The sequence below is a fragment of the Megalopta genalis genome, chromosome 3 (genome assembly GCF_051020955.1).
Source record: "Megalopta genalis isolate 19385.01 chromosome 3, iyMegGena1_principal, whole genome shotgun sequence".
Taxonomy (NCBI): Eukaryota; Metazoa; Arthropoda; class Insecta; order Hymenoptera; family Halictidae; genus Megalopta; species Megalopta genalis.
Window position 1 is genome coordinate 24,105,478 of NC_135015.1, and position 27,818 is coordinate 24,133,295.

Sequence of the window (27,818 nt, forward strand, 5' to 3'; positions counted from 1 at the left end):
ATGTACAAGTCGGTAAATTAATTTATAGAGGTTATGGGAATTAATTTTCAATATGAATTGAATCTCGATGAATTCTTATGTTGCAGGAGACCGTGGATTCGCGCGATCCTGACGCCATCGTTCGCCACACAGGGAACTTGATCCTGTCTATTGGCCAGCATGGAACTCAATGTCATGCTTCAAGGTAAACTATCGATGACGTCAGTGTACGTCACTTAACAAGTGGGAGTGGATGGATAGATGTCGGCAGCCGTTGCTGGCTCTCGCGAATAATCGCACACGAAATTCGCAACGGGCGATAACCGCGTCGTCGCGATAATGTCGTGTGTTTCTTAGCGATGTAGTGTTCCTCGGTGTCGAACGTTCGTAGATATACGAGAAAGCCTGTTGGCCGGACAAGAGAGGATAAAAAGGGGAAAAAAACAACCGACAAACGCACACGTGTTTCCGCGGTAAATGGAAAAACACCGAAATCGGACCGCGCATGCCCGGCCACCGATGACGTCACGAAAATTGTGCTTTTGATCAAACTCGCTCTCTCGCCGTCCCTTTTTTTTTGTCCTCCCGCATCGTGGACGTAATAATGTGGAGAGTGAAATAATCGCGCAGGAAAGCTCTGTAGGAGCCGCGGACAAGCCGGTGAATATCGTAAGTAAATTTCATTCTACTTTCGTTGTTTCCGAACCGATCCGTTGACTTACAGTCTGTTAACATGGCCTTCACACACACACACACACACGCGTACGCGCGCGTACGCACGCACACGTCTGTCCACGCGCTCGGCTCGACGCGTACACACAGTCGCGCGCGCGGCACACGTACGCGTCCGTACGCCGTACGCAAACACCGCGAACACCGCACAAACACCCAGACAGTCGTATGGGCGTGCTCGCGCGCAAGAAGCGTTCACAGTTTTCGCGAGAGAGGAAAAAAAAGCTCGCTCTCGGCAATGCTTCAATTACTTCGGGAATATCGAAGGTTCTGCGTGTCGAGCTTCTTCGAGCTTCGCGAGCGTTTCGCGAACACGTTAGACCAGCAGGTTTTTCGGTCGCGAGAGATAATATTGATTCTTCTAGCGTATAGGAATGATCGAAGAATGACAGGTCCTATCCGAAGTCGAACGGAATCGCCAGCCAGCCTCTTTTTCTTTTTCTTTTTTGTCATGTCTAATTCGTCGTTGGATGATCGTTGAACTTATCGCGTGGTTTTTCTTCTATCGATTCCTTTTTTTGTTAGAACGATAAGGGTCGCTTCAGGATGATCGTTTCGCGTTCGTTCGTGTCGGTCGGTTTTTGCTCGACGATATTCCGTCCGATGTCAAGAGCAGCTTTGATTTTATTAAATACGGGAAACAACCGTCGTTCTCTCGAGATACACGATAAATCGTAGCCGCGTACTGCGTTGATAAATAACCTCTTCGCGACGCGAGCCGTTCTCGGAGGAATAAGTAGGATTTCGCGAAGGTAATGACAAATAGTTTGATTTTTTGTCTGTCGCTCGAGAGCGTCGCGTGACTAAATAAAACAACGACGACGACGACGCGAGCGTCGAGTCGAATACGCACAATCGAATATCAAAGTAATCTCGCGATAATTAATAAGATGCTGTTAAACGGACAATGTTGCGACCGTTCGGTAATTGAAATTCCAATTGCCTCGCATCGTTCTGCACGAACGTTTACGATTTCGTATGTACAAACTTCTGATGAGTGCGTGTTTCGTTCGATTTTCATAGTAAATCGTACATTTTGCAATAATAACCGCTTCGCGAACGACGAACGCGACAAATTCTATCGAGCATGATGTTTACGCGTGAAAATTTACCGTGCCGGCGGGCGTACATTGAAAATATCGTCGCGCGAGAGACCATCAATGAGAAATCGGCAAAAAGAAAGAAACATTTCCTTCGGTCATCTCTTGGAGCAGATTTGATGGCAAAACATTACGAATTTTCGAACGCGTAAAGAGATCTTATCTCGGCGGATGCGAGGATCGCGTGCTTTATTTACGGACACACAGGTAGTATATCGTTTTACCGCGTACGCAACGAAATATCGGCTGGTGTTTGTAAACTTTGTAAAAATAATGCCAACAAAACAATATGCGAGGACTTCGGGTGGGAATACATGCAAAGTCGTTCCGAAAAATGTTGCAAATTTCCGCAAGATGCTGCCATCTGCGCGCATTAATGCAACAGTAGTCGGCGGACCGGCGCCTTATCGGTAAAACAGAGATCTGGCGGCAGCGATGCGGACGACAGTCGCGTTGCTTTCTTCGTTTATTACAACAATAGCGGCCGAGGAGTAACGAGCATCCGAAAAAACTCCGCGCAGAGAAATCGACGTATGTAAATCAATTTCTGTTTACCGGGATCGGTCTCGAAAGAATCGAATCGCGTCTGAACGGATCCGATGGATCGAACGGATCGAACTGCACACACGCTTCGATCCGGCAAGTATACATATATTCCCGTGGTCCGTTCAGCGTGTATTTCGACTCGCGCCGCCGCCGCCGCCGCCGCCGCCGCCGACGGCAACGCGTCTCGAAAGTAATGAAAAGAGTCAACGTTTAGGTCATACGTTCCCATCGATTTCCATAGATTCGGGGACCCCCGCATTGTGCCCGGGCTTTTTACCGCGAGGTCATGCGATTCTTTGTACCGACTATTATTACGTAGGTTCAGCTTCCGTGAGATCTCGCGATAAGTCTAGATCTGATTAGAGCCGCCGAATCGCCAGCAAAACGTATGCGCAAACGGATGCGTTCTCTTCCGTGGGCCGACGGGAGGCTCCTCTGTGGCCCACGAAACGTGTATGGAAAAGCCGACGGAATCGATTCCGGTGGATCGCGAGATTCTACGGTCGAAATCACCGAAAGTACGCTCTTCCTGTCCTTATATCGAATCGAGTGCGCGTCGTTTGATCGCGCGAACAAAATAACCGTGTTGTCGATTCGAATTAAAGTCATATTCCGTGTATCCTGTGTGTTTGTGTGTGCGAAAGCGGCGTCGGATTTGTTCTCGCTCGACTCGAAAATCGATCCACCCCTTGCAGGGCACCCGGGGGGCTGGTAAAACCGATCGAAAGGCGGGATGACATTGAAAGAATTAGCGATCGGGAATCAAAGTTCGGTCTCGGGACGGCTGCGATATATATTTTCGGCCCGGTATCCGAAAAAGCTGCGAGTTCATAAAAATTCCACGAGGAAATCGGGCTCTCCGCCGCTCTGCCGGCATCGATCCCCACCCACCCGGTAGAAAGGAACGGTAACATCGATAACCTTCCTGAGAGAACACCCCGACCGCCGACGTCATACAATTTCGAGATATTATGCGCGAGGCGCGCGCGAACGGGGATGCTTTTCAAAAAGTTTTACACGGTCTGTGCGAGAGACGAGACACTCTGTGCGTTGTGCGTGTCGCGCGGCGGACCGGGCACGGACCGGGCTCGGTCCGGGCTCGCTCCGGAATCCTGAAGTACATACATATATATTTTGAAATCTTGAAATCTCTTCCACGCTCCTCGTAAATTCTTTACTCGTTTTATCGATTCGTTATGCATCCGTCGCGTGAATTAATCAGCGACTGGAAACATTCTACTGTTACAGAGAGAGAGAGAGAGAGAGAGAGAGAGAGAGAGAGAGAGAGAGAGAGAGAGAACGAGAGAATAGAGAGTGAGAACGAGAGAATAGAGAGAATAGAGAGTGAGAACGAGAGAATATATATAGAGAGAGAACAGAGAGTGAGAACGAGAGAACGAAAGAATAGAGAGAGAGAGAGAGAACGAGAGAATAGAGAGAGAGAGAGAACGAGAGAATAGAGAGAGAGAGAGAGAACGAGAGAATAGAGAGAGAGAGAGAGAGAGAGAGGAAGAGAGGTTTACGTGCGGGACTCGATAACGAAAGCAGAATTTAGAAATAACGTTTAAACCGATTCGACAGAAGCGACGGCGAACAGGGGGAGGCTGGGAGGGAGAGAATCTTTTAATGGGACGAGAAGCCGACTAATTTGATCCGTACGATCTGAAATTCTGACGCTCGATTGAATAATTTACCGACTCGGCGTGTATACTTAGAACCGGAATGGAAAGACCTGATAAAATATATTAGCGAAATAACCGTGTCGCTCTCTCTCTCTCTCTCTTTCTCTCGCGGCACTCGGCTAATTGAAGTTTTCCCGAATTTTTCTCGTTTCCGTTCGGGCTCGCTTCGGGCTCGGCTCGGCCCGGTTCTCCGGCCAAGCTCGCTTCCACGTTCGATTGAAATTTAATATCGAGCATAGGCGGCCACGTATCGACGTTACGTGATCCAGTCCTAATTTGCAAAGGTAAAACATGTTATGTTACCCTAAATTCGATTGCTGTAGGTCGAGAGGTTAAAGTATTCATTCTGGTTGTCGAGCTGTCGCCTGTACGCGTACACTGTACGCGCGCGAGTGCCTTAGGATCATAGAGAAACGTTTAATTAGATTCGGTTTCCAGACTGTGAGGAACGGGTGGCGTTATTTGCCAACTAGACGGGCACGGTTTACCGAACAAATTTATTGTTAACATGATTTAAGAGTTTAGCGAATTTATGGTTACTTCGCAATTCGATTCGTTCGTCTTTTTAGCATTTTGGCACGCATAGATCACGTTTCAAAACGTCTAGGCTACGGATTTGATGCGTTTATGACAAATACGGGTACGGAAGACACGCAACTTTTGAGTTGCTGCTATTATTGTTTTGCGATGAGTGCAGAGAATTTGTTGTATTTTGCAGAAAATAAAATAATCCGCGGTGTCGAAATATTTTACGTACGCAAACGGAAAGGCCGCGAATCGAGAAATCGAATTAGGGTCGTAGATGCGAATCGGAGGCGCAAAGACCGAATCGAAAAATCGAGTTAGGGTCGTGGATGCGAATCGGAAGCGCGAATACCGAATCGAAAAATCGAATTAGGGTCGTGGATGCGATTCGGAAACGCGAAGACCGAATCGAAAAATCGAATTAGGGTCGTGGATGCGAATCGGAAGCGCGAATACCGAATCGAAAAATCGAATTAGGGTCGTGGATGCGAATCGGAAGCGCGAATACCGAATCGAAAAATCGAGTTAGGGTCGTAGATGCGAATCGGAGGCGCGAAGACCGAATCGAAAAATCGAATTAGGGTCGTGGATGCGAATCGGAAACGCGAATACCGAATCGAAAAATCGAATTAGGGTCGTAGATGCGATTCGGAAGCGCGAAGACCGAATCGGACCGGCGGAACCGACTCGATCGCGATTGTTTTTTCCTTGTTTCGAATCGGTTCCGTAGGATTACGTCGCTGGCTGGTTTCCCTTGGCCGGCGGCCGCGGGAGGGTTGGTCTTTGAGCCCCGTGTGGGGTCACGATTGACGTAAATCTGAGCGCGAGACTCCGATGATTCCTTCCGCCTACTCTCACGTGCGGCGTACACGTGTCGTCGCTGTTCTGGTCAAAAGTCGATCGCGCACCGCCTTTGAAAACGTCGACGAAGAAGGAAACGTTGACGCAAGTTCTCCCTGTACCGCGTTTGTCGCGCGCGCGGCGTGCATCGACGCGCGGCTCGTTTCCCGCGGAAAATACGGAAAAAGTCGGGGTTCCTCTTTCCACCCGCGGCTTTCTCTCTCTCTCTCTCTCTCTCTCTCTCTCTCTCTTTCGTTTTCACGCTCTGCGCCCTTCGCCACGTGCTGGCGACACGTGCACGCAGCGACGCGTTCTCTTCGAGTACCAGAGCCCTGTCCGCTCGCGATTCGAACAGAAAGCTCTCTTTGTACAACGAGCTGCTGGATGCCCGTTGTCTCCGATCGCCTGTCCGACGGAACCATCACCTGCACGATTATTACGCGTCCGCGACGCGAAACTCCTCGGGAACTGAATTTTCGACGCTTCCGAAGCGGGAGGAAACGCGTTCGCGCGGAACCTGGTCTCTCTATTCTCTCTCTCTCTCTCTCTCTCTCTCTCTCTCTCTCTGTCTATTCTCTCGTTCTCTGTCTATTCTCTCGTTCTCTCTCTATTCTCTCTCTATTCTCTCCCTCTATTCTCTCTCTCTATTCTCTTTCTCTCTATTCTCTCCCTCTATTCTCTCTCTCTATTCTCTTTCTCTCTGTTCTCTCTCCCTCTCTATTCTCTTTCTCTCTATTCTCTCTCTCTATTCTCTTTCTCTCTGTTCTCTCTCTCTCTCCCTCTCTATTCTCTCTCTCTCTCCCTCTCTATTCTCTTTCTCTCTGTTCTCTCTCTCTCCCTCTCTATTCTCTTTCTCTCTGTTCTCTCTCTCTCTATTCTCTCTGTTCTCTCTCTCCCTATTCTCTCTCTCTCTCTCTGTTCTCTCGTTCTCTCGTTCTCTCTTTCTCTCTCTATTCTCTCGTTCTCTCTCTCTGTTTCTCTGTTTCTCTTTCTCTCCCCCGCCGCTCCACCGGTCTCGTCGCCCCTCCCTCGCAGCGATCGCCACGTGTCGATAGCACGTGTTGCCCGCGTTCACCTTACGCGGTCTAACGTGTACGAATTCACCGATCGATTTGTTATTGGTTCCGCGTTGTTAAACAAGAAGACCATTGTTGGCGTTGATAGAGGCGTTCGCGAGAGTGGCGTGTGTCGCGGCAAGCTTTCCATCAGTCTGCGATCCGAGCTCCGGTAACAATCATCGCCGGTTATCGTTTCGGTAAATATTGCGTATTTACGTTGCAAACGTTACGTTGAGATGTTACGTGAATTTTGAGCGTTAAGAACGTACCGAGCATCGAAGAGCGGCTGATTCGTCTCATCTCGTAGAAGTTGTACACAATTTGCGTTTATCTGAACTTTATGCAATTTTCATGGTGGAGTATTATTAGTTTGAACAAAGAAATTCCGTCGATTGTTTTCTACGAAAGCGTTCTTCTTGTAATCTCAATAATAATAATAATAATAATGAAATAGAAAATTGGAAAACGGTCGTTTCACCGACGACGGTACGTTCAATGTTAAATAATTACGTCGTTGTATATTAACCGTGGAACGACCCCCTGGAGATCGACCCCGCGACAGTTACCATTTGTCTCTGCGAACGTGCTAATACGTACTGCGATATTTCGGCTATACGATTACATCATCCATAATGTTTATTTATTACGCTGTGCGGTTGTGTTGAGATATTATTATTATATAGTATATATTATTATATAATATAATATATGTTATATATTATAGAATAGTAATAATAATATATATGGATTTCATTTACAACAGATATATGTAGACAATAATCTGTAATGTGTGTATATTATATAATAATAGTATCTCAATACAACCCCACAGTGTTATATAAATATATACATATTATGGATTATATAATCGTATAATTGAAATATCGCAGTATTTATTGCAGACAAATGTATAATACATATTACAGAATAATAATAATAACAATATTAATAATAGTAATAATAATAGTAATAATAATAGTAATAATAATAGTAATAATAGTAATAATAATAGTAATAATAATAGTAATAATAGTGTAATAATAATAGTAATAATAATAATAATAGTAACAAGCCCAGAGTGTAACTTCCGCCGAAAAACGGAACAGAGACGTCAACAGCGATTTCGAAATCGCGTGGTGTCGCGATAATCCGATTAAGGGTTGACGCGTACATCGGATCACCGATCGTGGAGGGATGGGGAGGGAGGGAGGGGGGCACGCCTAATAAATCGACGGAAAGGCCTAGGCCGGGTGGTTAATACGCCGCGGCATTGGGAGTAGGACAAAGGTGAGGGAAGAAAGAGGAATGATAAGGAGGAGGAGGAGGAGGAGAAGGTGGAAAATGTGGAAAAGGCGGCGGAGTAGGAGAGAGAGAGAGAGAGAGGGTAGCCGCGCCGCGCGTCACGGGGTAGTAGGCGCTGCGTCGTCGTAGGGTCGATTATAAATTTTGCACGCGTGGCACGAGCAACGCGTGCACGCTCCAGAGATTTCTATCGAGGATCTCCCCGATCGGATCCGATCGGATCCGACCCGATCCGATTCACTCGATACATCGTGTAGATGGGACAGGTTGATGGGGTTCGGAAAGATGGATCGGCAGGACAGAGGGGAGGCTAACGCCTGTCGTCGCGCAGGTACGACACGCGCACCTCTACCTACGCTCTCGAACTAGCGTTGGGACCAGGCACACACCGCGCGTTCACAACACATTGTCTCGACCGGGTTTTCGTTTACACCGAACTTATTTCGTTTACCCCGGGCTCCGACGACGGCTAACGTTAAGTTAACACACGATAACATACGACACTACGCACGTCTTTCGCTTTCCAACAACGCCGAGACTGGATTTATTCAGGCTTCCCGGCATTTTTATTATATATGCGATGTACACGCTTCGATTAAGATAGTTATTCGGTAATTTCGTATTCGAAAAAGTCTTCGTAATCTGAAGAATTTTAAACCACAAGAATCTTTGGCGGCGCCTCGGAGTCGTCGCTGGAGTGCAAAGGGGGTTTGGAAGGGGTCCAAAGGGATTAAAAATTCTGTCGAAACGGCTTATGCTTTTACGCGCAGAATTACTTCATTTTAATAATAATAATAATATTTATTTGATCGACGAGAGAAAGCACCTGTGTTACAGTAACGTGATATCAAATAGAAATAAAGAACCGATACGATGAAAAGGGTATACAATAGAAGATAATTAACGCTTAGATTGTACACAAAACTGTACAGTTTTTTTAAGGCTGAACAGTCGATTAGGGAGAATTTACTGTAACGTGGAAATTGAGAAAATAGTAGAGAATAATCTAGTTGAAGAATAGAATAGAATCGTTGAAGTAACAAGTAGAACGATAAAAATGACATAAAATTGAAATAAATAAGAATAATATGAGTAAGAAAGGAACGAGAAACGAGGGATGAAACGAAGCATTTCTCCGAAGAATTTGTCGTGGGAGAACAACTGCAGCGAGGCGTTCCGATTGATCCGCGTTCGACGGCGACTCGATCCTGTCGCTAGTTTCGCTACCTACGTACGTAGCCGGCAGCAGTCTCTCCCTCTCTCTCTCTCTCTCTCTCTCTCTCTCGCTCTTTCTCTCCGTCTTTGTCGTTGGTCTCTGGTCTCTGTCTCTGTTTCTGTCTCTCTCCGTGTAATGCGGGTCGCCGGTGTGTGTACTCGAAAAGGTGTATCGCGTGTATGCGCGCAGGAGCGTACAGGTAAAAGAAACGTCGCCATGGAAACGACCATGGCCACTCTCAATCAATACACGATGGGATGGATGTCGGTTCGGTCTATGACGTAGGCGAAAAGCCCACGTGGTCCTATCGGCCACGTGCGAGAGATAGAGGTGTCTCCTCGAGGAGTACTCGAACCGTTCAAGTACCACGAAATTCGAGCCGATTCTCTCTCTCTCCCTCTCTCTCTCTCTCTCTGCTTCTCTTTCTCTCTCTGCCTCTCTCTTTCTCTCTCTGCCTCTCTTTTTCTCTCTCTGCCTCTCTTTGCTCTCTTCCTCTTCTGCTTCTCTCTCTCTTTTCTTCTGCCTCTCTCTCTTTTTTCTTCTGCCTCTCTCTCTTTTTTCTCCTGCCTCTCTTTCTCTCTCTCTGCCTCTCTCTTTCTCTCTCTCTGCCTCTCTCTTTCTCTCTCTGCCTCTCTCTGCTCTCTTCTTCTTTCTGCTTCTCTCTTTCTTTTTCTTCTGCTTCTCTCTTTCTGTCTCTCTGCCTCATTTTTTCTGCCTCTGTTTCTCTCTTTCTCTCTCTCTCTTGTCACGGGGAACCTATCAATTTCCGCAAAACAGATGACTAACGAGTGAAATTCCGCAGAATTCTCACGATGTAATCGAACCGTTGAAGCTATGCTTTTTAACCAGTTAGCTGTGTGGCGCCTCCTTTTCAGAGCGCGCGCGCGCGCCTATACGTGTCGCGAGAATCAAGCGACGAGTATACTCGTCGAACACACAGTGTAAACGTCGTTGTTAAACTATTAAATCAAAAACACGATTTTATTTCATAAAATTGACAATTTTATTAGCAACATTTACTTGTTCGCTTAACATTAACGCATATTGCATGCACAATAAACGAAAAACGCAGGAAAGATCAAATACTACAAATTATAAAATATATAAATTGAAATTGCTGCCATAGAGCAGAGTAGTTCAGCATCGTACGATCTTATTTTTATGACAATGTAAACGTTGTTAGGCCGCGCAGAATCGGCCTCAGAATATCCTAAACGAGTATACTCGTCGCGACACGAAATACGGCAGCTTCGCGTCCGCGACGAGTACGCTCGTGTCGAACATAGTCGAACCGATTAATATTACATTTATTTCGGGAACTATTCGCGTGTTTCGCGCATCAATAAAACAAACTTCGCGGCCGGATGTCTTCGAGACAAACGAATTGGACAAAGGGAGACGATAAATCAAACAGATGCTCGCGAGCGAATGAACCTTTAATTACTGTCCGCGATTCTTTTTATACGCCTATCATCGTAAGAGTAAGAACGAGTCGAACGCAATTAAATCAAGTGGAAAGAGTTGTATGCATTGTGTTTCGTGGGAATATCGAAGCGTGGCGTTTTATCAAGCGCCTATTGTTGAATTACCGATCGTTTTGTAGTTATGTTACATTTTATAATTGCCGAACTACAATTGGATTATCGATAGCTTTTTATCACTCGAATTGTATTTCGTTACACGCCGCTCCTTCCGTCTCTCTCTCTCTCTTTCTCTCTCACTCCCTCTTTGTCTCTCTCTTTTCCTCTCTCTCTCTCTCTCTCTCGCCTTTCCTCTTCTCCGTCGCTCTTCCGCTGCTCCCCTCTCCTGCCGCGCGCCAACCGGTCCCGAGTAATCCGATCGTTCAACCTGTAAAACGAATAACCGCGGTGAATTTGAGATATTCGAATTATTCGGTCGACCACCGAATCGAAGATTACGCGGGTCTGAAAACAGTACGCGTCGCACGTACATTTGGAGTTAGGTTGTCCGGCAAGTTCGTTCGCAATCTTTCGCATGTATTCGATTAGAAAATGATAGAAATATTTCGCATAAAATTCGCTTCGTCGAAAAAGAGAAGTAAAAGACTCGAGACGAATTTTTTAATGCTCGGCGAACGACCTAATAACGTGGACATTTTTGGAAAGCGTCGCTCGTCGTTCCTTCCATGCGTTTGCTCGATAAAATCGGCCCGATCGAAGGATCTCTTCTTTTTTTCTGCTCGCGGAAAGACAATCGCATCCCCGCGATCGCTTTTCCTCTCTGGAACACGCGTCGTCCTCCTCGGCTCTTTCTTCGAACTCGGCGTTACGCGTCCCTCGTCTCCTCTCTCTCTCTTTCTCTCGTTCTCTGTCGTTCTCTGTCGTTCTCTGTCGCTCTCTTTTCCACCGCGAGCATCTCTGTTTCCGTGTCGAGCGAGGGGGCCTGCTGCACGCGTTGCGTAGAAAGGGAAAACGAGAGTGAAACGGGCGCGAGCGGGAGCGAGAACGACGAAACTCGCGCGTGTACGCGTCGCGTTCAACAGACGAAGAGGAGGAGAGGAGAAACGAGCTGGCAGATGTTGGGCGCGTGCGGCGTCGAACCTTTTAAGGCGCGATCACTGGACGCCCGGCGTCGCGGCGGCCCTCCCCGCGTCGCGACTGCCCCCACCGATCACTCTCTTTCGCTCTTCCTCTCTTTCTCGCTTCCTCCTCGCCTCCGTTCCTCCTCTTCTAGCCCGAACACCTTGAGAAGTCGAACCGCGCCTCCACGAAACCTCATCATCTACCTCTTCTACTCGCTTTCCTGCCGTCTCTGCCTTCGCATGGCCGGCTCCCTCTGCTTCTCTCTCTCTCTCTCTCTCTCTCTCTCTCGCTCTCGCTCTCTTTCTCTTTCTTCGACGCGCTTCTACTTTTTCTTTTACTCGCTGCTGCTCGCTTATGCTCTTTTACTCGTCCCCTTAACCCCCGGTTATCTTCTTCTATTTCGTTCAGCTTTTCTACTTCGAGTTGGTCGTTTTTCTGGCCCCAACTCACTCCGACGGCTGTCTTCTACTTTTCTTCAATTTCTCTATTTTTCTTCTACTTTTTTTCTTCATTTCTACTTCTTTAATTCTCTACCTTTCTTCCATTTTTCTAGCTTTCTTCCATTTTCTACTCTCCCTCTGTTTTTCTAGCTTTCTTCCATTTTCTACTCTTCCTCTGTTTTTCTAGCTTTCTTCCATTTTTCTACTCTTCCTCTGTTTTTCTAGCTTTCTTCCATTTGTCTACTCTTCTATTCTTCTACTTTTCTTCTATTTTTCTATCTTTCTTCTATTTTCTACTCTTCCTCTATTTTTCTAGCATTCTTCCAGTTTTCTACTCTTCTATTCTTCTACTTTTCTTCTATTTTTCTAGCTTTCTTCCATTTTTCTACTCTTCTATCCTTCTATTCTTCTACTTTTCCTCTATTTTTCTATCTTCCTTCTATTTTCTACTCTTCTTCTATTTTCCTAGCTTTCTTCCAGTTTCCTACTCTTCTATTCTTCTACTTTTCTATCTTTCTTCTATTTTCTACTCTTCCTCTATTTTTCTAGTTTTCTTCCAGTTTTCTACTCTTCTACTTTTCTACTTTTCTTCTATTCTTTTACTTTCCTACTATTTTTCTGTCTTTCTTCCATTTCCTACTCTCCTTCTATTTTTCCACCTTTCTTCCATTTTCTACTCTTCTATTTTTCTACATTTTTCAACACATTTCCTACTTTTCTTCCACTTTTCTACTTTTCAACATTTTTCTTATTTTTCTACTTTCTTTCCACTTTCCTACATTTCTATTTTTATCCTATTTTTCTACTTTTCTTCCGTCGGTTATCCGACAGTAAACCCCGTTCACACCGCGTCGCCCTTCTTAATTTATTCGCAGATATTGCTGCCGTTGTCGCGTAAATTCGCAAATTAATAGATACACGGACGATATCTAGGAACTCTTCTCTCCATGCTCTCGGACACGGCGTCTTTCGTTCAACGCCGTTCCAAGCGTAAATTCGTTAATTAATTAAAAGACGACCGGCAGCGATACGGTTCGTTTTGTGTCTCGAGGAACGCGAGCAATGCGAAATCCGTGCGAACGCGAGCACGTCCGTGGAACCGGGAATATCGTTGAGAGACGCGACGAGTCACGAACGACGAGTTAACTCGTTTTCCACGGTTAACAGGTTATCTCTGATTACCGGCGGTGATTACCCGAAGAGTTGCTCGACGCGGTAATATTTTTCCATTCGGTCGGAAACGAGCGGTTTTATTCTATCTGTCCTTTGTCCTTTTCTCTCTCTTGGAGGTCTTCTCTGTGTCTTTTCTGTCTCTCCGCGTGTCTTCTTTTCTGTCTGTCTGTCCTTTTCTGCCAGTCTTGTCTTGTCTGTTCTTTTCTGTCTGTCTGTCTGTCAGTCTTGTCTGTCCTTTTTTGTTTTTGTCTGCCCTTTCTGTCTTTGTCTGCCCTTTCTGTCTTTGTCTGCCTTTTCTATTTTCCTGACTTTTCCTGACTTTTCTGACTTTTCCTGTCTTTTCTGATCTTTTCTGACTTTTCTTATCTTTTCTGACTTTTCCTGACTTTTCCTGTCTTTTCTAACTTTTCTGACTTTTCCTATCTCTTCTGACTTTCCTGTCTTTTCTGACTTTCCTGTCTTTTCCTATCTTTTCTGACTTTTTCTATCTTTTCTGCCCTTTCTGTCTTTGTCTGCCTTTTCTATTTTTCTGACTTCCTACTTTTTTAACTTTTCCTATCTTTTCTGACTTTTCCTATCTTTTCCTATCTTTTCTGACTTTTTCTATCTTCTCTATCTTCTCTATCTTCTCTATCTTTTCTATCTTTTCTGTCTTTGTCTGTCTTTCTTGTCTTCTCTGTCTTCTCTGTCTTTTCTACCTTCTCCTTCTTCTGCGACTTCTTTGACTTTTCTATCTTCTCTGTCTTTATCTTTTCTGAATTTTCCATCTTCTCTGTCTTTATCTTTTCGGAATTTTCTGTCTTCTCTGCCTTGTCTATCCTCTCTGCCTTGTCTATCCTCTCTGTCTTGTCTATCTTCTCTGTCTCGTCTATCTTCTCTCTCTCCATTTTCTTTGCCTTCATTCTCTTCCCTGCCTCCTCTCTCTCCTCCGTCTTCCCCGTCTTCTCGGTCCCCCTGTCTCTCATAGAGAAACGTAACGAATCTTGGAAAAGTTTGAAAATTAGCCTCTCTCTCTCTCTCTCTCTCTCTCTCTGTCTCTCTCCCTCTTTCTCAAGGAACGCGTTCACTCAACCTACGGGTCTCTCCTCTCTTCTTGTTTTTCTCTTTTTCCGATCCACTTCCTTCGCGCCACCGTTCTCCCTCTCTTTTCGCTAGGTTGCTTTCATTCTGCCTTCCTCCGAGTAGAATCGCTCCCGCGCTCGGCGTCTCGTCTTGCCTCGTTCCGCCTCGTCTCGCCTCCTCCCGTCCCGGTGCCGGCCAAGTATCGCGTTTCAGTCTCCTCCCTGCATTAGGAAGAACGGTGCAAAGAGCGTAAAGAACAGTTTCTTCGCCTCGTTTTCTTCTCGCACCCTCCGTGTTTCACTCGTCCCGGAACCCCTTCGCGGTTCCTCGAACGCGATCATCGCGTCTTTCGGAAATCGTTCGAAACTCGAGTTCGACTTTCTTTTCTCAAGAATTCGAGGCGCTTACCTTAGCCGCGAGGGATGCTGAAATTCGATTGGCCAACCGATCGGGAAAATAGAGATCTGAATAGTCTCGAATTAATTTTATTTAAAATACTCTTTTTAATTTTATTTGATATACTCTTGTGAAATATGCTCGACGCTTCTAATGATCTTGACATTTTAATACACTCGTGTCCAGAGAATATGTTTCAACATCTTTCCAAAGAATCAGTGTAGAACAATTCTTTGATTTCCTCTGAATTTTTTATTCGAGCTTATATCGAGCAATCGTCATCCCTTTTTATTATTATTTTCCTTCGCACTGTAAATATTATTTATACTGTAATTCTTTACTATAATAATAATAATAATAATAATAATAATAATAATAATAATAATAATTATTATTATTATAGTTATTATATAATAATAATAATAATAATAATAATAATAATAATAATAATAATTATTATTATTATAGAAGGGATGACGATTAAATATAAATTATTATTATTATAGAAGGGATGACGATTAAATATAAATAATAGTAATAATAATAATAATAATTATTATTATTATTTACTTCAATTATTACTATTAATAATTATTTATCAGTTCCCAGAAAATTTTCGAGCAGCATTTCTCTTTCGATTCTCGAATTTCAAGCGAATGTAGGCGGCGTTTCGTGCGATGCGCCGGGGATCGCGATCGGTTTCCGTGACACGTAACTTCCCCGTGACATTCGTTGCGTTGGCCCGTCCCGAGGCGACGAGATCATACGGAACGAGACGATGGGACGAGTCGGTGGGGTCCGGCAAACGCCGTTGTCGAAGGGTGACAATGATCGGTGCCCTCCCGCCGCGACTCTCCCGTCGCGCGTCGCGTCGCCTCGCCTCGCCTCGCCTCGCCTCGCCTCGCCTCGCCTCGCCTCGCCTCGCCTCGCCTCGCCTCGCGTTCACCGTTTCTTTCGAATCTCGCCTGGTCCAACTCTAAACAAGAAAGAAAGAAAGAAGAGCGGACGACGAAGAACGTGTCCACCGTTCGGTGTAAAATGAAAACCACTTCTCTTTGATCGTACACGACGGCGACCATTCATTTCGATATTTTAGCGCGACGACCTCGATGTTTCAATTTTCAATTTTTATAAAGCATTTAAGAATACTTACTTAACACTTGAGTTACTTAATACTCAGAGAAATCATAATTGACGAGGAAAGAGGGGTTTTCTTATTTTCAGAAGAGAAGATTAAAGCTTCGACTTTTAACTTGCTTTTTATTTCTTTTTTTTATTCAGTTCTGACTATTTTTAGTTCGTCGGCATTTCGCGAGCAATCAAGAAAACGACTATTTTTAGCCATCCGGACGGCGATGTGTTGATTAGATATTGGCCGGAAATTTTCCGGCCAAGAAAATCGGCGAACCTCTCTTCGCTGCGATTTTCCGAGACTTGTAAGGCTATCGACGATCGAACGATCATGTTCTGAATCGAACAGAGAGAGAGAGAGAGAGAGAGAGAGAGAGAGAGAGAGAGAGAGAGAGAGACAGCGCGCGAGAGACCAAATATGCGAGAGACAGATTACGCGAGAGAGAGAGAGAGCGTGCGAGAGACAGCGTGCGAGAGACAGAACGCGCACGAGAGAGAGAGAGAGAGAGCGATCGAGAGAGAGAGCGATCGAGAGAGAGAGAGAGAGAGCGATCGAGAGAGAGAGAGAGAGCGATCGAGAGAGAGAGAGAGCGATCGAGAGAGAGAGAGAGAGAGAGCGATCGAGAGAGAGAGAGAGAGCGATCGAGAGAGAGAGAGAGCGATCGAGAGAGAGAGAGAGAGAGCGATCGAGAGACAGAATGCGCGAGAGAGTCAGAGCACGCGAGAGCGCGAGAGAGACAGAAGCGCGCGCGAGAGAGAGAGAGCGCGAGAGGGCATTTAGCCCATGAAGTATCGAAGGGGCTGACCGAACCCCGTGTACGATTTATTCCATGGTGTCTCGGTAGGAGAGGAAACACGTGTTCTACACTCGGCTAGGGCCACGTGTGAGGTGCAGGATGTTTGTGCCAGCTCCTCTGGGCCGTGCGCCTGGCTGCCACACGGAAAATCGATCGATCGATGGGTGTCCGATCGAGGAAGCATCCGCATTCTCTTTCGTTTCCGCGAACGAGATTTCGCCACCTTTCTATCGTCTTCACCGTTTCACCGTCGTCGAACGACAGAGGCGACGCGCACCAAATCGGAACGCGTCGACCCAGCAAAAGCCGGTCCGCTGGAACTTTTCCACGATTATGAAACGGCCTGTAGTCGTGGTGTTGGGTTATCGGGAGAGGAAACGATCCCGAAATCCATGGGACGCGATGGAGAAGGTAGAGGGATTCGAGGGCGAGCGAAAAGGAGGAGCTGTCGAAGAGGAAGGTGTTGGTCGAAGGAGCAGCTACGGGGGGGAAGAAGGGGGAGGAGTGAGTAGAGAGAGAGAGAGAGAGAGCAGGGTAGGACGAGGAGCGGCGGAGAGGAGGCGAGGAAGAAGGCACACGTCACTTAGTTGAAGCACGTGCTCTGGTTTCTGGCGGCTGGTGCTGCTCAGCCTCGGTCTTAGACTCAGCCCTGGCGGCTGCGTTTAAATTTAGCCGGCGCGGAGCTTTAACTTCGCCGTGTCATAGGACAAAGAATATGGCGCGTTGCACTCGCGCCAACATTCGCCTCCCTATGCCTCCGTATGCCGACGTGTGCCTCCCTGTTCGTTTCGGCGTCGAGGGACGTGGAGACGAGAGAGCGAGAGAGAGAGCGAGAGAGAGAGAGAGACATACAGAGAGCGAGGGACACAGAGAGCGAGAGACACAGAGAGCGAGGGACACAGAGAGAGAGAGACACATACGGAGAGAGAGAGAGAGAGAGAGAGAGACGCAGCGACCGCGAAGGAACTCCTCCGAGGTGCTCCAGGTTTCTCCGATTCAACCGGATCCACGCTTATTCGACTCATTGAAATCGCTTCCAAGAAGCACAGCCAACGACGACCCAGAAATCCAGCAATATTGTCCGAAAGTAGAGGTTTCAAGCTTCGATTTGAAGAAAAGATCATCATCTTGCGATGATGTTTCGCGAAGTTATTGCAAGTCAAAGTTGACCAATTCTTATCCAACATGCCCAAATTGTCCATTTTTGTTTCCAAGCTGAGAGACAATTTGGGAGATAACTCCGCGAGAAATCATCGTAGCACGATGATTTTTTCTTCAAATCGTAGCTTGAAACCTCTACTTTCGGACAATCTAACCAGATTGTAAGTTCGATGCACCCCGTCGTCATCCCGCGACGATCTTTCCGCGGAGTTACCGAGTCCAATGAAAGGGTTACTTCGAAGTGTCGTAACTCTGCGAGAAAAAATCGCAGCCGGGTGCCTCTTTTTTTAAATTAAAGGGAAAAGATCGAACTTCGTTCCACTGCAAGCGGCAACCCCGAGAAAAATTGTACAAGGTTCCGTGCATTTCGTCGAGCTTGGCAATTTTCGATGTGACAAACGTGGCCTCGCATTTAAAGTATTAGGATGGCGAGGATGCTGCAAACTTAAAATCCAGAAAGATTGCCTGAAAGTAGAGGTTTCAAGCTTTAATTTAAAAAAAAGGTCATCGTCCTACGATGATTTCTCGCGGAGAAATCAAAGCTTTTCCTGCGACGATTATGAAATCGATTCGGTCAGAATAAGTATCGTGCAGAGGATCGGTAAAATTATTGTCTAGACAGCATAATTACGATAGCATACCATAACTATCTCAGCACTCGGAAAGAGGAGATTCCTCGGGTCATTCGAAGCAACTTTTTCCTCAGCGAAAATGCGATCCGCGGCTTCGTTTGCGCGTTATTAGCAAAAAAAAACGGTGACCAATCGGAGGCGCGATCAGCCGGCGCGAGGCGGCCGTGCCAGTGGGCGGAGCTGCTCTCCAACCGCCCATTAGCTCCGCCGCTTCGCGCCGGCCGAGCTCCCGCCTCTCATTGGTCACCGTTTTTCGCGAATAACTCGCAAACGAAGCCGCGGATCGCATTTTCGCTGAGGAAAAAGTTGCTTCGAATGATTCAAGGAACAATAATTTTGGGACATCCTGTACATAGTTGATCTCTTGCCGGCCGCGAGGAACGAACTATCTCGGGGAGAGAAAGAAACCGTCGGACACAGCGCCGTGAAAGAGAGACCTCGGCCGAGCGTGTCTCCGGTCCTCCAATGACGCAAGTAACACGCTGATCGATTAAGCGTGTACTCTACATACGTGTTACTTGTTGTTTTGTAGGCGATACGTAACACGCGGAACGTAATACGGTGGCGCGCGTACGTGCACAAGCACCCGGCGGGGGCACAGGTGCACAGGTAAAAGCACCGACACAGGCGCGCACGCATCGCGTTTTATCCTGTTCGTTTTTTATTCTCGCTCCACACGGCCCCGCGCGCACCACCCCCCGCCGGAAGCTTTCCAATTTCCTCCTATTCCCCACCGATAGAACAATCCGTTCGACTACTCGTTAGCCACGGATTACGCTCGTTTTACCCCTCGAGCTTATTATCGCGCCGCGAGCTAATTTATTAGACGGACGCTACGCGATCGAGAGAGACGATCGAGAGATCGAGGGTGGATCATCCCCCGAATTCGCGAGGGGGTGGTGGTGGTGTGTCCAAAATCAGCGAGCTTCGAGGAACGGGGTTGGATTTCTCGTTCGAGAAATTTTGTATCCGCGGATAAAATATGAAAACTTGAAACTAATAAAAGAGAAGGAAAAAGAGAGAAGAAGAAGAGAAAAATGATAGTGAAACGTTCGTGTGTGTGTCGATTGCGAAGAAGAAGAGTCGGATAAGAATGTAGTTCTTCGTTTAATCACGTTGATACATCGAATATAATATGACAATATTTATTTATATATTTACTTATTTATTTGTTTCTTGACCGATTGATTTATTTACTTATTTATTTATTTGTTTCTTGATCGATTTATTTATTTACTTATTTGTTTCTTGATCGATTTATTTATCTATTTGTTTCTTGATCGATTTATTTATTTACTTATTTGTTTCTTGATCGATTTATTTATCTATTTGTTTCTTGATCGATTTATTTATTTACTTATTTGTTTCTTGATCGATTTATTTACTTATTTATTTATTTGTCGATCTATTGATTTATTTACTTATTTATTTATTTGTTTCTTGATCGATTGATTTATTTACTTATTTATGCATTTATTCCTTTATTTATTTATCTACGTCTTGATTGCTTTATTTATGCCTTTGTTTGTTCCTTTCTTTATTTATTCATTTATGTCTTGATTTATTTATTTATACCTTCATTCCGCGGCTGTTTCCTCAGCGAGAGCGATCGCAGCCGCGGAAACCACGCGGAGGAGCAAGCGTCGTCGACCGGTTCCCGTTGTCCTGATCGGCCGCCATGTGTCGCGAAGCCGCGCCGGTGAGCTTGCGTCGCCGACGCTTGGGGTGCAAGCTCTCCTGGACCGCTCGACCACGAAAAACGAAGGGCTCTCGGCGACCGTTGCGCCGAGCCTCGATTTCTCGTCGCGGCGAGCCCCGCGGTCCGCGGTTCTCGTTCGCGACTCCGCGAGGAAAAATCGCAGCCGCGATTCCTTTCGATTTTCCTTTTTTAAATCAAAGAACGACGATCGAACTTCATTTGGAAACGGCATCCCCGGAACGAAGTTCGCGTCGAACTCTCTGCTGAAGTTCGACGAATCTCGTCGGACTTGGGAATTTTCAGTGCGACGAACGGGGTCGCGGATTTCAATTAATCGCAGCGGCGAATGAAAGACCAACTTGATGTCGAGTTAGATCGTCTAAAAGTAGAGCTTCCGAGCTTTAATTTAAAAAAAAGATCGTTGTCCTACGATGATTTCTGGCGGAGTTGTTGTCGGTCGAAGTTGACCGATTTTTATCGACAATTTTTCTGATAAAAGTATTACAATTAGACCGTTCACCTTCGGCATACAACATTTTCTGCCGCGATTCTGAGAACTGGGAATTACAGAAAAAAGGTATTTCTTCTTTTTCGATTTTCGTTTGCAAGCTGAAAGCAAAAATTCCGGAGAATTCACTGTGTTGTACGTATGTATAGTAATGTCTCCCTTACTGACGCTCGGATTGTCCGCTATAATTGACAATTTGGGAAGAGGAGATACGATTGTTCGGGCCTCGTGGCTCGTTTTTATAATTATGGACAATTTATAAAAATAAACCGCGAGGCTCGAACAATCGAATTACTATATAATAATGTCTCCCATACTGACGCTCAGATTGTCCACTAAAATGGACAATCTGGGAAGAGGAGATACGATTGTTCGGGTCTTGCGGCTCGTTTTTATAATTATGGACAATTTATAACTATAAAAATAACTATATATATAACTATATATATAATATAACTATATAATAATAATAATATATATAACTATAAAAATAACTATATATATAAAACTATATAATAATAATATATATAACTATAAAAATAACTATATATATAAAACTATATAATAATAATATATATAACTATAAAAATAACTATATATAATATAAGTATATAATAATAATATATAACTATAAAAATAACTATGTATATAATATAACTATATAATAATAATAATATATATAATTATAAAAATAACTATATATATATAATATAACTATATAATAATAATACATATAACTATAATAATTCGGGGCTCGAACAATCGTATCTCCTTCTCCAAAATTGACCATTTTCGTGGACAATCTGAGCGTCAATTAGAGAGACATTACTCTATCCCCTGTTTCTCTGATCGAGGCGGAACCGAAAATCGCGGTTATTTTCCGTTTCGGTGCGAATCGATGACGGCGACTGGAGCACAGCAACAGGAACAGTTATCAGAGTCTCTCTCGGCGAGAGAGGAAGACGGAGAGAGAAAGCCGAGCGCAAGTGCAGCCGGGAGAGGAGGCCGAGATCGCGGCGCTCGCTGCAGCCGGCTGCAGCTTGCCTACTGTGTGTCAGCTGCCGACAGATTTATCGAGTGGCACGTGCCGATCCGGACCGATGTCGTTTTATGCCTTCCTTTCTCAGCTACGTTCGCCGATGGTCGCTGCGACGACGATCGCCGAGGGTCGGCCACAGTGCGTCGTCGTCGTCGAACGTCGCGGCGACGAGCGCGACGGTTCGCCGAACGCAAAAATCATTGTCGCCCTCTGTTTCCTTTCGGAAACATTTCGCCTCGCCTCGCCTCGCCTCGCTCGCTCTCACCCTTTCGCTTCCGTCGCCAAGACTCGTTTCCTAATCTTCGCCGACCGTGTTTCGTCGCCGATGGCCAACCGGACTGAGAAAAAAGCCAAGACGGAAGCACCGAGGGGTTGCTCCCTCTCGTCGCTTTCCGTCAACGTGTACCACCCGACATCCTGCTTGATTTTTTACTCACGGCCGAATCTCGATTATCCGGATCTCAGATGTCTAAATTATCCGGTTTTCCGATGTTAAAATCAGCCGGGTTCTACGATATTGAAATTATCATTCGGTGTTCGCCTGCCAATATTAGTGCCATTCGGTTCTAGGGTGTAGAAATTATTCATTATGCGAGCACAGTGGAACCTCGATTATCCGGATCTACGATGTCAGAATTATCTGGTTCTACGATATTAAAATTATCCGGTTCTGCGATATGAAAATTATATTCATTATGCGAATACAGTAGAATCTCGATCATCCGGTGCTCTAATGTCAAAGTTATCCGGTTCTACGATATCAAGATTATCCGGTTCTACGATATTAAAATTATCCGGTTCTACGATATTAAAATTATCCGGTTCTTCGATATTAAAATTATTCGATTCTCCAAACTAAAAATGGATTATTATGCAAATACAGTAGAACCCCTATTATCCGGTTCTCAAATATTAATATTACACCCCGTTCTATAATGTCAAAATTATCCGGTTCTCCAATATTAAAATTACACCCGGTTCTACAATGTCAAAATTATCCGGTTCTCCAATATTAAAATTACACTCGGTTCTACAATACCAAAATTATCCGCGGTTCCCTAATATTAAAATTATCCCATTCTCCAATCTAAAAATGATTTATTATGCAAATACAGTAGAACCCCTGTTATCCGGTTCTCCAATATTAATATTACACCCGGTTCTACAATACCAAAATTATCCGGTTCTCCAATATTAAAATTACACCCGGTTCTACAATGTCAAAATTATCCGGTTCTCCAATATTAAAATTACACCCGGTTCTACAATGTCAAAATTATCCGGTTCTCCAATATTAAAATTACACTCGGTTCTACAATACCAAAATTATCCGCGGTTCCCTAATATTAAAATTATCCCATTCTCCAATCTAAAAATGATTTATTATGCAAATACAGTAGAACCCCTGTTATCCGGTTCTCCAATATTAATATTACACCCGGTTCTACAATACCAAAATTATCCGGTTCTCCAATATTAAAATTACACTCGGTTCTATAATATCAAAATTATTCGGTGTTCCCTGATATTAAAATTATATCCGATTCTCCAATGTAAAAATGATTTATTACGCAAATACAGTAGAACCTCTATTATCCGGTTCTCTAATATATTAATATTACATCCGGTTCTACAATACCAAAATTATCCGGTTCTTCAATATTAAAATTATCCGGTTCTCCAATATTAAAATTACACCCGGTTCTATAATATAAAAATTATCCGCGGTTCTCCGATATTAAAATTATCCGATTCTCCAAACTAAAAATGGATTATTATGCAAATACAGTAGAACCCTTATTATCCGGTTCTCCAATATTAATATTACAACCGGTTCTATAATATCAAAATTATCCGTTTCCCTAATATTAAAATGATCCGATTCTCCAATCTAAAAATTATCTATTATGCAAATACAGTAGAACCCCTATTATCTGGTTCTCCAATATTAATATTACAACCGGTTCTCCAATATTAAAATTACACCCGGTTCTATAATATTAAAATTACACTCGGTTCTACAATATCAAAATTATCCGGTTCTTCGATATTAAAATTATCCGATTCTCCAATCTGAAAATGATTTATTATGCAAATACAGTAGAACCTCTATTATCCGGTTCTCTAATATATTAATATTTCACCCGGTTCTACAATTCCAAAATTATCCGGTCCTCCAATATTAAAATTACACTCGGTTCTACAATATCAAAATTATCCGGTTTTCCAATACCAAAATTATTTATTACGCGAATTTCAGTAAAAGCTCGAACATTTGGACCTCCAATATTAAAATGATCCGCATATCGTCCCATATTAAAATGATCCAAGAGTACCAAGAAATCTCGCGTGTCGCGTTAACCGCGTCGAAACGAACGCGACGCGCATCGAACGAGAGACGCAGCTTCTCGCGTGGTGCGCAAGGAGCCTAGAAAGATAAACGGAAGTTTCAACGGAAGGTCTGGTTTCACCCTGCTCGAGAGAGAGAGACAGAGAGAGAGAGAGAAAAAAAAATTAATGAACTTCCTCTCCCGCGGCAGTGTCGCGCGCGCGCGCGCGAGGGGTTCTTCAGGAACGCGCGTCGCGACGCGTACAAAAATTGAAAAGTTCGATTCTACTTTTCTCGGCGACGGATCGACTTTGACACGCTCGATATTGATCCCCGGCGTGCGAAACGTCGCGTCGGCGTCGCTCTCGGCGTTTCTCGCGAATCTTTCGGGAAAAGATGGGAAAAGATGATGGCCCTGCGCTGTCCGATGGGATCCGGCCGGCAAACGGACGCGAACTTTCGAACTCTGCTATTCCGCTCCACCAATGAAATTTCTGTGGTCGACGGCGGCGTGTGACGAGGGAAGAGAGAAAGAGAAAAAAACAGGAGAATAAGAGAGAGAGGGAGACGAGGGAGACCGGGAGAAAGAGAGAGAGATCGGGAGAGGAAGAGAGATCGGGAGAGAAAGAGAGATCGGGAGAGAAAGAGAGATCGGGAGAGAAAGAGAGATCGGGAGAAAAAGAGAGATCGGGATAGAGAGGGAGATCGGGAGAGAGAGAGATCGGGAGAAAGAAAGACCGGGAGAGAGAAAGATCTGGAGAGAAAGAGAGATCGGGAGAGAAAGAGAGATCGGGATAGAGAGGGAGATCGGGAGAGAGAGGGAGATCGGGAGAGAGAGGGAGATCGGGAGAAAGAAAGACCGGGAGAGAGAGAGATCTGGAGAAATAGAGAGACTAGAAGAGAGAGAGAGAGAGAGAGAGAGAGAGAGAGAGAGAAAGACTGAGGAGAGAAAAAGACTCAGAAAGAGAGAGAGAGAGAGAGAGAGAGAGAGAGAAAGACTCATAGAAAAAGAGAGAGAGAGACTCAGCAAAAACAGAAAAAGAGACCCAGAAAAAAGAGAGAGACCCAGAAAAAGCGAGAGATCCAGGGAAAGCGGGAGAGAGAAAGGCCGGGGGAAGAGAGAGAGAGACTGAGAGAGTCAACGATCGGTCCCGTCCGGGATGGCACCGGGTATCCGTATTAAGAGTGACTTAAATTAATAACGAACGCTATTTCGGCGGCGCTTCGATGCTCTGTTAACCCGATTAAAGCCGAATACCGAGGCGAAGCGAGAGATGGTCATGAAGAATTCAGGGGAACGTTCCTCCGCGACCGGGCTCGGAGAGCTCGTTCCGAGCCGTAATTATGGAAACCCTGGACGGTTACGACATTTTCCTGGTTCGCGATCGGTGATCGGCGTTCCGAGTTACAACGTGACGTCGAGCGAAATCGGAACATCCGAATCGCATTATGTCACGTCACTCGGAGGCCCGACACATCCGCGATCCGACTTATATCGAGACGCTGCTGAATAAAAGAACGCTCTCTCTCTCCCTCTCTCTCTCTTTCGCTCTTTCTCTCGTTCTCTCTTTTTCTTTCTCTCTCTCTCTCTCTCTCTCTCTCTCTCTCTCTCTCTCTTCCACGCCCGTCTCCGTCTCCTCCACCACCTCGGTTTCGCGTTTCGCGTTCCCCTCGAAACACCAGCTTTTTCTGCAATTTTTTATTTTATCTCATCCCGAACATCCATCAGACGTCGTACTATTTTGGAACGAGAGGATCATACCGCGTCAGGGTGGTGGTAGAGTCGGTAGTGTAGGGTAGAACGGTGTTTTCGGTCGTAATTGGACTGCGGATTTTGTGCATTTCTGACGAAAACGAATAATCGAAACGAAGCGACGCTATTCGAAGAATCGAACGATTTCATTATACGTCATTATATGTCTCCCTTACTGACGCTCGGATCGTCCACTAAAATGGATAATTTGGGAAGAGGGGATACGATTATTCGAGCCTTGCGGCTCGTTTTTATAATTGTGGACAATTTATAACTATAAAAATAAACCGCGGGGCTCGAATAATCGTATCTCCTCTTCCCAAATTGTGCATTTTTGTGGTCAATCTGGGCGTCAATTAGAGAGACATTATCGTACAGTAATGTCTCCCTTACTGACGCTCGGATCGTCCACTAAAATGGATAATTTCGGAAGAGGAGATACGATTATTCGAGCATTGCGGCTCGTTTTTATAATTGTGGACAATTTATGAATATAAAAATAAACCTCGAATAATCGTGTCTTCTCTTCCCATATTGTCCATTTTTGTGCGCAATCTGGGCGTCAAATAGAGAGACATTACTGTATTATTTACGGCTGCGGTGAATTCTCCCTGATCGATGCTCGGATCGTCGACAAAAAAATGGACAATTTGTGAAGAGAAAATACAATTAATCGAGTCAACAATTATAAAAACGTGGCGCACGAGACTCAAATTATCTCCTCTTCCCAAATCGTCCATTTTTGTTCTGAAGGAATATCAGTCTCGCTTTTTTATTCAGAAATAAGCAGAATAAAAGAATAAAAATTATTAATTAAGCCTTATTCCATAAACGTAAAGTTAATTATCAAAGTTATTATCGTCCTCCACGAGCACAGTTTTGAATTCCCTTTCTACTCGAGACGAGTTTTTCAGTCTACAACTTGCAAACGTCGTGCACAAGACTCAAATTATATCCTCTTCCCAAATCGTCCATTTTTGTTCAGAAGGAATATTAGCCTCGCTTTTTTATTGAAAAATAAGCAGCTTAAAAGAATAAAAATTATTAATTAAGCCTTATTCCATGAACGTAAAGTTAATTATCAAAGTTATTATCGTCCTCCACGAGCACAGTTTTGAATTCCCTTTCTACTCGAGGCTCTTTTTTCAGTCTACAATTCGCGATCCATCGTTTGCTATCCAAAGAGAGATTCGCGACCGAGCGAATAGGAAATTTCGATTTAAGGCTGATAAAAGATCAGCGAACCGAACCGATCGATCCTCTCCTGACTCTCTTTCGCGCGAGCGAAGGGAGTTTTGCACCGAAAGGAGAATTCGTCGGGAGCAATTAAATGGCGGCACTGCTGAAAGTCTCTTTTTATTTTCTTTTGAAGGACCACCGTCGCGTATGCAGCTCCGACCCTCTACATTGGCTCCTACATGCGATAAAAAGGTAAGTTCCTCTCCGCGATCGATGCATCGTAAATAATACCGAAGCGAATCAACCGGAGATTTCTGTTCTCCCGTCTCTCTGGCCGGGTCGCGCGGCTCGGAATTTCTGTGTCGCAGGCCGCCGGGGCTGCGAGATCGCGCGCGATCGATGCAGGACGCCGCGAACGCTAAACTCGTCGGAAACGCCGGAAAAGTCGAAATTATCGGGAGACACGCCGGCCGAAAGAATTGATCGGGAAGCCGGCGCACATCCCGGCGTCTTCCACGCGGCCGTCGCGAACTCTCGGAAACGAGACTCGGGCTGCTCGAAGAAATTCTCGCGGAGACAAATTCTTGGCGAAGATCGGCCAACTTCCACCGGCGATAACTCCGCGAGAAATCGTCGCAGGATTGCAATTTTTTTTTTTAATTAAAGTTCGAAACCTTTGCTTTGAAACGGAGTTTCTCGATTTTAAGTTCGACGCACCCTCGTCGCTGTAGCGATTTAAACGCGAGGCGTAATGTCGTAGTGAAAATAGCCACGTTCGTCGCATCGAAGATCGTCAAGTTCGACGAAACGCACGGACTTCGTACAATTTTTCACGGGCATGCTGCTCGCAGTGGAACGAAGTTCGATCCTTTCCCTTTAATTTAAAAAAAGTGGGACCCGGCTGCGATCTTTTTTCGCGGAGTTGCAGCACTTCGAAGCGACCCTTGCATTTTTCTCGATAACTCCGCGAAAATGGACAAAAGTGCAAGGGTTGCT

The 27,818-nt window shown here is 45.0% G+C and overlaps 1 protein-coding gene across 6 annotated transcripts in view; it reads left to right on the plus strand.

The window, feature by feature from the left end:
* The first annotated feature begins 218 nt into the window (after positions 1–218).
* Positions 219–27,818, plus strand: part of Mef2 (myocyte enhancer factor 2) — a 67,875-nt gene continuing 40,275 nt past the window's right edge. The window contains exons 1-2 of one of the 6 annotated variants that reach the window (XM_033473437.2): positions 219–648; positions 27,016–27,074. The gene's annotated coding sequence lies outside the window, so the exon portion shown is untranslated. Of the gene's footprint in view, positions 649–27,015; positions 27,075–27,818 lie in introns of those variants that run through there. The other 5 variants (XM_033473436.2, XM_033473435.2, XM_033473430.2 and 2 more) reach the window with 5 other exon arrangements.